Genomic DNA, 10,938 nt, shown 5'->3' on the forward strand with positions numbered 1-10,938 from the left:
CTTTTTTCCCCCCATTTATACACGACAAACACATATCATTCTTTAACCTATCATAGTAAAAGATCAAACTTAACATGAAATCCTTATATATTTCGACCTGGAATATCCAAGGTCTACGCTCTTCGGTGCTCGACGTGAAGAGTAGGACCCCAGAGTTCATAGATGAAACTAAAGATCTGGATATCATCATTTTACAGGAAACTTGGTATAGAGGAGAAGGACACACTGGCCGTCCCCAAGGGTACACAGAGCTGGTGGTCCCCTCCAATAAATTGCCAGGAGTAACCCAAGGCAGAGACTCCGGAGGCATACTGATTTGGTTTAAAACAGAGCTTAAGAATTGCATCAAATTTATAAAAAAGGGCGAAAACCACATGTGGCTCAAAATTGAGAGGGGGATTATCTCTAACCCCCAAGATGTTTTCATTTGCGCACTCTATATCCCCCCAATGGAATCCCCGTACTTTAAAGAGGACACCTTCTCCAACATGGAGAGGGAGATTATCCAATTCCAGGCCCAGGGGAACGTGTTGATCTGTGGTGACCTCAATTCAAGAACTGGCGAAGAACCAGACTTCACCAATAATCAGGTAAACAATAACATATTCGGGAATAACCACTTCGATATCCCTTCCCATCCATACGGGCATAACTGCGACAAGCAGACAAATACCAACGGAAAACAGGTCCTGCAGCTCTGTCGAAGCCTGGGTCTGTACATTGTCAATGGTAGGTTCATGGGAGACCTCCTAGGAAGATCGACCTTATTGCTCACCTCTTGGCTGTAGCACCGTAGATTATATGATTACGGATTTAGACCCATCCTCTTTCAGAGCATTCACAGTCAAACCACAAACAACACTGTCAGACCACAGTCAAATTACTATGTATCTTAAAATGATAGAAACAACCAACACAGAAACACAACCCAGTAAGCTGTACAACACCAAAAAATCGTACAGATGGGCCAAAAACAGCACGGAAAAATACCAGAAAGCAATTAGCAATGAATCAACTCAAGCTCTATTGGACACCTTTCTAGATAACATATACACACAATAAAGAAGGCGTAAACCGGGCAGTGAATAACCTAAACAATATTTTTGATAATTTGGCAACAAGGTCAAACTTGAAAGCTCGCAAGAACAAACCCAAAACAAAAAACTATAAAAAATGGTTTGACCCAGATTGCCATAACATGAGGAAAAAACTTAGAAAAATATCAAACCAAAAACACAGACAGCCAGAAAACAAGGAATTACGCCTTACTTATTGTCAGACACTAACACAATACAGAAACACACTCAGAACCAAAAAAGAGCAGTATATTAAGAATACACTCAGCTCCATTGAGGAATCCATTGATTCCAATTGTTTCTGGGACAAATGGAATACATTACACAAAAAACAACACGACGAATTGGCCATTCAAAATGGAGACACATGGGAAAACCACTTTGAAAAATTATACCAGAAAAACACACTAAGGCCAGAGCAACACCAAATATGCAAAAAACTGGAAAAGCTCGAAATGGCCATAAAAGATAACCAAAACCCGCTAGACTCCATAATAACAGAAAAAGAACTAGTTGAAAAACTCAAGGACCTGCGACCAGGAAAAGCTTGTGGTGCAGATGGCATACTAAGCGAGATGATTAAACACACAGATGATAAAATGAAACTGGCTATCCTAAAACTCTTCAACTTGGTTCTGAGTGTCGGTTACTTCCCTGATATCTGGAACAAAGGACTCATAACGGCCATATACAAAAGTGGGGACAAAGTCGACCCAAATAACTATCGAGGCATCTGTGTAAACAGTAACCTGGGGAAGGTATTCTGTAGTATCATAAACAAAAGACTTATAAACTTCCTTGAGGAGCACAATGTCTTGAGTAAAAGCCAAATTGGATTCCTGCCAAACTATAGAACATCAGATCATATCTTCACCCTACAGACCCTAATTGACAAACACGTTCATCAAAACAAAAGCAAAATCTACGCATGCTTTATAGATTTCCAGAAGGCTTTCGATTCCATCTGGCACGACGGTTTATTCCTGAAACTTATCGAAAGCGGGGTAGGGGGAAAAACATATGATGTAATTAAATCAATGTATACAAACAACAAATGTGCAGTTAAAATTGGAGACAAACAAACAAAATACTTCCCACAGGGGTGGGAGGTGACGCAGGGCTCGCCCATCTCACCGACACTCTTTAATATTTACATAAATAAACTGGCAAAACTACTTGAACAATCTACAGCACCCGGCCTCACCCTATATGAATCCAAGGTTAAATTCCTCCTCTATGCAGATGACCTGGTTCTGCTGTCACCAACTAAGGAGGGTCTACAGCAGAACCTGGATCTGCTGGAGTTGTTCTGCCAGACCTGGGCCCTGACAAATCCCCAAAAAACCAAAGTCCTTGTGTTCCAGCAAAGATCCAGACATCAGGGACCCAAAATAAATTTCACACTAGGAACAACCAAAATTGAACAAACCACTAACTACACATACTTGGGCTTAAAAATCAGTTCTATGGGAAATTTTCATCTGGCTGTGAATGAACTGAAAGAGAAAGCAAGAAGGGCTTTCTATGCCATTAAAAAATCAATCCAAATAGAAATCCCAATTAGCATTTGGCTAAAAAAATTTAAATCAGTAATTGAACCAATTGCACTCTATGGCAGTGAGGTGTGGGGACCGCTAACACAACAAGAATTTGCAAAATGGGACAAACACCCAATTGAGATCCTCCATGCAGAATTCTGTAAAAGTATCCTCCGGACCCAAAGGAAAACCGTAAACAATGCATGCAGGGCAGAACTAGGCCAATATCCATTAATAATCACTATCCAAAAAAGAGCCACCAAATTTTGGAAACGCCTAGAAATGAGCAACCCCCAATGCTATCATTACGAAGCCCTGAAATGCCAAGAGAGGACCATAAAGAAGAATACCCTCAGTCAACTAGTCCTGGGACTCAGTGAAGTAACTACTAACACTACTAACAATAACCAGCCCCAGGACAGTGACAGCGTAACACAAAGGAAAAATATCTGTCATATTGGACAGAAACAACAAAAACCCAAAGCAAACTCAATTGCTACTTGGCCCTAAACAGACAATACAACATGGCTGATTACCTGACCATGGTAAAGGATAGCAAACTGAGAAAAACCTTGACAATGTACAGACTTAGTGAACATAGCCTGGCGATCGAAAAAGGTAGACACAGGCAGACCCGGCTACCAAGAGAGGACAGGATATGCTCTCACTGCAGTCAGGGAGTGGTGGAGACAGAGATGCACTTCCTCACAGCTTGTAGAAAATATCAGGGCATAAGGGAGAATTTCTACCCAAAATTCACAAAAATATGCCCGGAATTCAGAAATTTGAATGACGACCAAAAACTCCCATACCTACTAGGGGAAGAGAGAAATTGTGTAACCTTAGCGGCACACTATGTTACAGCTTGCCATAAACAGAGGGACAACCACTAAATATAAGAAAAGAGTATATACAAATTATATGAATGTATATTTATACACTCGGGGATATATCTGTTTATACACTGTATGGATAGATCTGTATTTTTGTGTACAACCATGAATGTTTTTCGATGCTTTGGCAACATAAGATGTACCTTGTCATGCCAATAAAGCGATTTGAATTGAATTGAATTGAATTGAAGGGGGGGGAGGGGGAGGGGGAGGAAGGGGGGGAGGGAGGGAAGGGGAACGGAGTAGGGGAGGGGAGGGGGAGTGGGGAGGGGTGGAGGAGGTGGGGGAAGGAGGGGGGTAGAAAGGGAGTGGGGGAGCCAGCAGACCCTCTCCCCACTGCTGGCGATGGCTCCGCTGAGCTCCGTGCCGCCCCACGCACTGACATGCCGAGCGCAGCGCCCCGGTGAGCCCCGCCCTCCCGAGACCGGGCCTGAGACGGTCGATTATGGCTGGCCGGGCCCGGTTGCCTTGGTAACCCTCCTCCCCTCTCCGCCTCCCGATCTCTGGGCCTGAGCGGCCGATTGCGGCTGGCGAGCCCGGTTGCCGGGGTAACCCTCTCCGCTCCCCCTCCCCTCCCGAGCCCCGCCCCCCCCCCCGAATGAAGCGCGAGGAGGTTGCAGTGAGCCCAGCCAGCCTTTACCAAGGTGGCTGGCCGCTGGTTCGGAATCGGGCCCAGGGTGGGGGGTGAGGGGTGGGAGGAGCTTGACACAAAACAATTGCCTAGGGTCCAGCATGGCTGGCAACAGACGCCCAGGCTTCGAGGCCTACCTGCAAAAACGGGGAAAGGTAGGAAAATTAATGAGATTAGATAAAAGATTTAGAAAGTAATTAACTTTTTTTAAAAACAATATGTGTTTTAAAAGCAACTTTTTTTTTAAAGACGCAGAAAGCGGGAAAAAGGAATGAAAAGTTTGGAATCAAGATGGCGGCGACTCGCCTCGGTTCAGAACGATAAGGCCCGCCCACACACACACCGATTGGTTGACCGTCAGGTCACCGAAGCGTAGGATTGGTCAATCGTCCCGTCACTCGACTCTAGGAGGGCTCGCCCGCAAGCGCCAGGAACCCGCCCCCGCCACGCAGCGATTGGTCGACCATCGGGTCGCTCGACCGTACGATTGGTCGACCTCGACGTCACTCGATGCTAATGAGCGGATAATGAGCGGAATGTTGAACGTTTTTTGGATACCGCGGGCGCAATTTTTGTCTCGCCGAAACGTAAATACGCTTATGACGGTTCTGGAATCGTAAGCTTTCTTTCGATGTAACACACGTGTAGGTACGCTCTATAACTTTCGAGTTTCTACAATACAGACAGACAGACAGACAGACGGAATGACAGACAGATGTATCCTTTTATATATATAAATATATATATTATATATATAGATAGATAGATATTTATCCATTTTTCTCTGCCACAACTATGTAAAGATATATATTTTATCTGTTAGTGAGACAGCAATAAAAATGATTATCATAATTTCTCATCAGACAGTATGATGGAGACGCACATATATTTTATGTGGGCTCTCAATTAATGAGAACATTTGAACAAGATGGTGTAGAGTCTCCGCTCATTTCTGCTGGTGATATCAGCGCAATCCAAGTGGAACCAGCTGAACCAATGCAAAAGATTGCGAAATTTTAGACGTAAGTGAGTTGAGCCCCAAATCATTTATATTCATATTTTCTGTGATCTCTTACGCAGGTTCAAAATTCAATTCGTCCAGATCAGGCCCTGCCCACAAAACTGGCCACGCAACCAAGCCAAAATTGCGAGAGTGCGCTGGTTAGGGAAGGCTCTTCAATCTGTGCTACACTAATAGGCTCATTTTAAAAGTTTTTTTCATATCAAAATGGATTTAATTTACTAAAAAAACTAGTAAATGGCTCAGTATAATTTTTAAAAGTCATTTTCAATGATTTTTAATTCCGGTTACTCGCAGGTGGAGGACTGTTAAACATTCTTCTTATTTTTGGTGATAAACCCATTTTCAGCTGTGTTAATAACTGCAACAGGTTTCCACTCTTATATACATCAAGGAATACTTTTCAATGGAAAGAAAAAAAGAAACGATTACGTTCAATAACGCTGCCTGATTGCGCTGGTTCATGGAAGATTTTATGTTTGTGATTATGCAAATTAATTTTGGCGGACATTTGAACTGTCATCTCACCAGCGCATCTTGGGTGCAATTTCCTGATTGCGCCCAAAGTGTAAACTCTGCCCCCAAGTGCTGTTGTTACAGCACTGGCTACAGTTTGTCATTTTTTTTTGGTATGTATTTGCCTACCAGCAGAGAGAGCTATTAGACCACAACATATTCCTCAATGAAAAGTCATGGGGTATGTTTCGCCATGGTCATTTTTAGTAAAATCAAGTAGATTTTTTTTAGGTGCAATTTTGTTGATGAAAAGGGACATCCACCAATGGCTCAGTGGAGTATAGACAGTAGCTGAAATATGTTGCATAGAATCTACAGCACAGAAACAGACCTTTTGGCCCAATTGGTTTATGCCAGTGTTTATATTCCACAAACGCCTTCTCCCACTCCAATTACCCCTTCCCATCCTGCCTCCCTATCCCTCTATTCCCTTCTCATGTATGCACCAAAGCCTCTCCATAAATGTATCTTTGCTATCTGCTTCACGCAATGTGGCACCAAATTTCACATTCTCACCATTCTCTGTGTAAATAAATTCCTTCTAAATTCTTTATTTGATCTGTTAGTGGCTATCTTGTAATGAAGGCCCTTGTTTTGAACTCACTTCCAGGTGGAAACAATTTTTCTACATCCACTCTATTGAACCCCATTATAATTTTAAAGACCTCCTATCAGGTCATTTTTTTAAATGTATTTATTTTCAGGAAGCGGATGTCATTTATTGCCAATCCCAAATTCCCTAATAAAGTGGTCGTGGGCCGCTTTCTTCAATGGTGAGCGGTTTGATACAACCAAGTGACTTGCTAGGCCACTTCAGAAGGCAGTTAAGAATCAACCACATTGGTGTGGGACTGGAATCACATATCGGCCAGACCAGTAAGAACAGCAGCTTTCCTTCCCTAAAGGACATCAGTGAACCAATAGGGATTTTATGACAATCCGACAGCTTCATGGTCACTTGTATTGATATTAGCTTTTTACTTAAAAAAAAACTGAATTCAAATTCTCAAACTGACTAACTTGCATTCTCTGGATTATTAGTCCAGGCCTCTGGGGAACTAGACCAGTAACATAGCCACATACTACCCTAAGAGGTCATCTGTTAGTCTTCTCTTTTCCAGAGATAAGAGCCTCAGTCTGCTTAATCCTTCCTGATGGTTGCATCCTCTCAATTATGGTAACAACCTTGTAAATCTTTTCTGCACTTTCTCCAGTACTTCAATATCCTTTTTGTAGTACGGAGACCAGAACTGCGCACGGTACTCCAAGTGTGGTCTAACCAAGGTTCTATATAAATTTAACATTATCTTCCTGGTTTTTGTATTCTATTTCTCGAGAAATGAACCTCGGTACTTTGTTTGCAGTCTTTATGACCTGTGTTGCTACTTTTAGCGATTTATGTATCTGCATTCTTGGATCTCTTTGCTTCTCTACCCCATTTAGTTTCTTACTTTCCAAGAAATAAGTGGTGTTTTTATTCCTTCTACCAAAGCGAACCACCTCACGCTTTGTTATAGTGAATTTCATTTGCTGTTTATCTGCCTACTCTGCAAGCCTATTTATGTTTTCCTGTATTTTAGTGCAGACCTCCACATTATTAGCTATAACTACCCCCCCCACAACATTTGGTATTATCTGCAAATTTTGACACCATACCTCCAATTGCTGAGTCAAATTAATTTATTTATATGGTGAACAACAGTGGTCCCAGCACAGATCTCTGTGGGACACCACTTCCCTCTTTCTGCTATTCAGAGAAACCTCCTTTAACTCCTACCCTTTTTTCTTTCTTTTGTAGTCATCTGTCAATCCATTCAGCCCCTTGAGCCTGTTCAGCCATTCAATTCATTAATAACTGATCCATACATCAGCTACATTTACCTACCTTTGCTCCATATCTCGTGCTACCCATGCATAACAAAAATCTATCAATCTCAGTCTTGAAAATTTTAATTGACCCCAGCATCCACAGCCTTTTGGGGAGAGAGATCCAGATTTCCACCACCCTTTGTGTCAAAAGTGCTCCTGATTTCATTCCTATATGACCCAGCTCTAAGTTTAAGATTAAGCCCTCTTGTTCTGGATTCCCCCACCAGAGGAAATAGTTTCTCTGTACCTACACTGTCAAATCTCTTTATCATTTTAAAGACTTCCATTAGATCACCCCTCAACCATCGAAATTCAAGGGAATACAAGCCATGCTTACGCAACCTGTCCTCATAATTTAACCCTTTAAGCCCCGGTATCATTCTAGCAAATCTACGCTGTACCCCCTTCTAGGCCAATACATCTTTCTTGTGGTGCGGTGCTCAAAACTTAACACTGGACTCCAGATGGTGTCTGACCAACTCTGTACAACTGAAGCATCATTTCCTCAATTTTGAATTCCAGCTGATGACTGCATAGTGTTCAGCGCCATTCACAACTCTTCAGATAATGAAGCAATCGATGCCCGCATGCAACAAAACCTGGACGACATTCAGGCTTGGCCTGATAAGTGGCAGGTAACATTCGTGCCACAGAAGTGCCAGGCAATGACTATCTCCAACAAACGAGAGTCTAACCACCTCCCCTTGACATTCAACGGTATTGCCATCACCGAATCCCCCACCATCAACATCCTGGGGGTCGCCATTGACCAGAAACTTAACTGGACCAGCCACATAAATACTGTGGCAACAAAAGCAGGTCAGAGGCTAGGTATTCTGCAGCGAGTGTCTCACCTCCTGACTCCCCAAAGCCTTTCCACCATATACAAGGTACAAGTAAGGAGTGTGATGGAATACTCTCCACTTGCCTGGATGAGTGCAGCTCCAACAACACTCAAGAAGCTCGACACCATCCAGGACAAAGCAGCCTGCTTGATTTACACCCCATCCATCACCTTAAACATTCACTCCCTCCACCACCAGCGTACCGTGGCTGCAGTGTGCACCATCTACAAGATGCACTGCAGCAACTCGCCAAGGCTTCTTCGGCAGCACCTCCCAAACCCGCGACCTCTTCCACCTAGAAGGACAAGGGCAGCAGGCGCATGGGAACACCACCATCTCCAAGTTCCCCTCCAAGCCACACACCATCCTGACTTAGAAGTATATCGCCATTCCTTTATCATCGCTGGGTCAAAATCCTGGAACTCCCTCCCTAACAGCACTGTGGGAGTACCTTCACCACACGGACTGCAGTGGTTCAAGAAGGCAGCTCAGCATCACCTTCTCAAGGGCAATTAGGGATGGGCAATAAATGCTGGCCTTGCCAACGACGCCCATATCCCATAATCTAATTTTTTTTTAAACCTTGAGATAAAGGCCCACATTCCATAGTCTTTTTGATTATTTTTTTGTACCTGTGCACTAGCTTTTAGTGATTTGTGTACACCTTTTCTCCTCCTCAGCTCCCTGTCCCTCACTGTAAAGAAACTATTTTGTCTTTCTCAGTTCCAAAGTTGATACCCTCACACTGCCCCACATTGAACTCAATCTGTCATAGTTTTGCTCACTCACTTTGCCTTTGTCCCTTTGTAACTTTCTGCTCCCATCCACACAAATTACTGTGCCTCCTAACTTAGGGTCAAAGTTGGATATAACAATTCTCTATTCCTTCATCCAAGTCATTAATATATTTTATATGGTGAAAAGCTGAGATCCCAGTACAGATTCCTGTGGAATATCACTTGTCACATCCTGCCAATCAGAGAATGAACCCTTTATCCCTACAGTCTGTCTCCTACCTCCCAACCAATTACCGACATGTGAAGGATTTTGAGCTTTTTGATACGGACTTTCTGGTGCCTGTTCTTGAGGCCTATGGAACGGGAAGTGTCAGGGTGACCCGTGCCCGGGAACCGTGAGGTGGATAAAGGAATGGATTTGAAACCCTGGATTAACCAGGTAAATACTTGGAAAAAGAGCATAATGGGATAACGTATGAGCAGTAAAGGAACAATAATTCATGTGCAGCCAATGCAATCAAAACAAAATTACAAGTAGACTAATTTAGGATTGATAGCCTAATGACAAAAGGATTGGTTGCAACAAAACATCAATCAAGCAATGGCCTCTGGGTCATAATTGCCAACTTGACCAAAATCAAAGAGAATGATTGTTTTGTTTATTGCTTAAGCTGCCATGAGAGAGAATGTATGGCAGACTAACTGGGGCCTGTTCAAGGACAGAGCTTACTCAGTCTGCTGACAGTGAAAGGTAAGGAGAAGTAACAAAGGAAGAGATAAGACAGCTACTGAATTGTGAGAAATGGAAGAAAAACAAGTCTATACATAGTATTCTACCCAGCAACAGACTCAGGAAGATGGTATAAAACATCCAAACCTGCAGTGATTAGGAGAATCACAAATGACATTCGAGGAAGATGTCGAAGAAGAACCTCTTTAACTCTCCCAGGACAAGGACCTGATCACCCTCAGAAGTTACTTCTCCTCATTCTTCTGCTTGGGCCACAAAATTCCATTGGCCAACATATTTTTTAAAAAAACAACCACCATTAACAGGCTACCAGCATCAATTTTTTAAAACACGACTAGGCGGCAAACAAACAGCTATTTGGCAACCCTAGTAAAAAACCTGTCCCATTTCAAAAATTTTTGACCCTGTTTCCACAGAAAGGATTTTTGGAAAAAAATGTTACTTCTAAATGTTGGGTTTTTAAAATAAAGTGTAGGCACAATAAAATTAAAAATCGCAGTTAATATGCTAAGGATTTAGGCATTGACGTTGTTTTCCCCAAATCCTGTAAACAGTAAGCAAATCTTTAGCCTGTCTCAGTAATTGGTAAATACCTCACACCCGTTGTGTTGGAAATCTCTGGTCCTGGACACTTAGCAGGGGTTGTCTGCTAGGCCTTCCTTTGTGGCTGTGAACACACAGAAATAAAAATAGAAACATGAGCACCCACCGATAGTCAGGGCTAGCAAAGTCAGTGAAGAGATAGCTGCGAGTGCAAGCTTTGGTCAGGCTTAGAAGGAGAATGTAGGAGGGTAGCTAGTGGTTATTTTGTTTAAGCCAAGCAAGGTTATCGATTTGAAACGTTGTAACTCAGTTTCTCTCTTCACAGATGCTGCCTGACCTGCTGAGTATTTCCAGCATTTTCTGTTTTTATTTCAATACGACACTGATGTGGGGAAGCATAGCTAACCATCATTTTATATTCAGAAAAGCTAAGTTGTACTGATTGAATTAAATGAGTCTAATCATAACTGTTGCTCTGTATGTTCACATGCTGTGAAATAAAGCAGCTTAACAATTCA

The 10,938-nt window shown here is 42.6% G+C and overlaps 1 long non-coding RNA gene across 1 annotated transcript; it reads left to right on the forward strand.

Moving 5' to 3' along the window:
* Nucleotides 1-7,501: 7,501 nt before the first annotated feature.
* On the forward strand, nucleotides 7,502-10,938 carry LOC147123615 (uncharacterized). Its single transcript, XR_015080552.1, has 2 exons — nucleotides 7,502-9,565; nucleotides 10,746-10,938. It is a non-coding gene; the product is annotated as an uncharacterized LOC147123615 (long non-coding RNA).

This window comes from Somniosus microcephalus, chromosome 2 (assembly GCF_052327205.1).
Source record: "Somniosus microcephalus isolate GS21.2 chromosome 2, FLI_Smic_1.0, whole genome shotgun sequence".
Taxonomy (NCBI): Eukaryota; Metazoa; Chordata; class Chondrichthyes; order Squaliformes; family Somniosidae; genus Somniosus; species Somniosus microcephalus.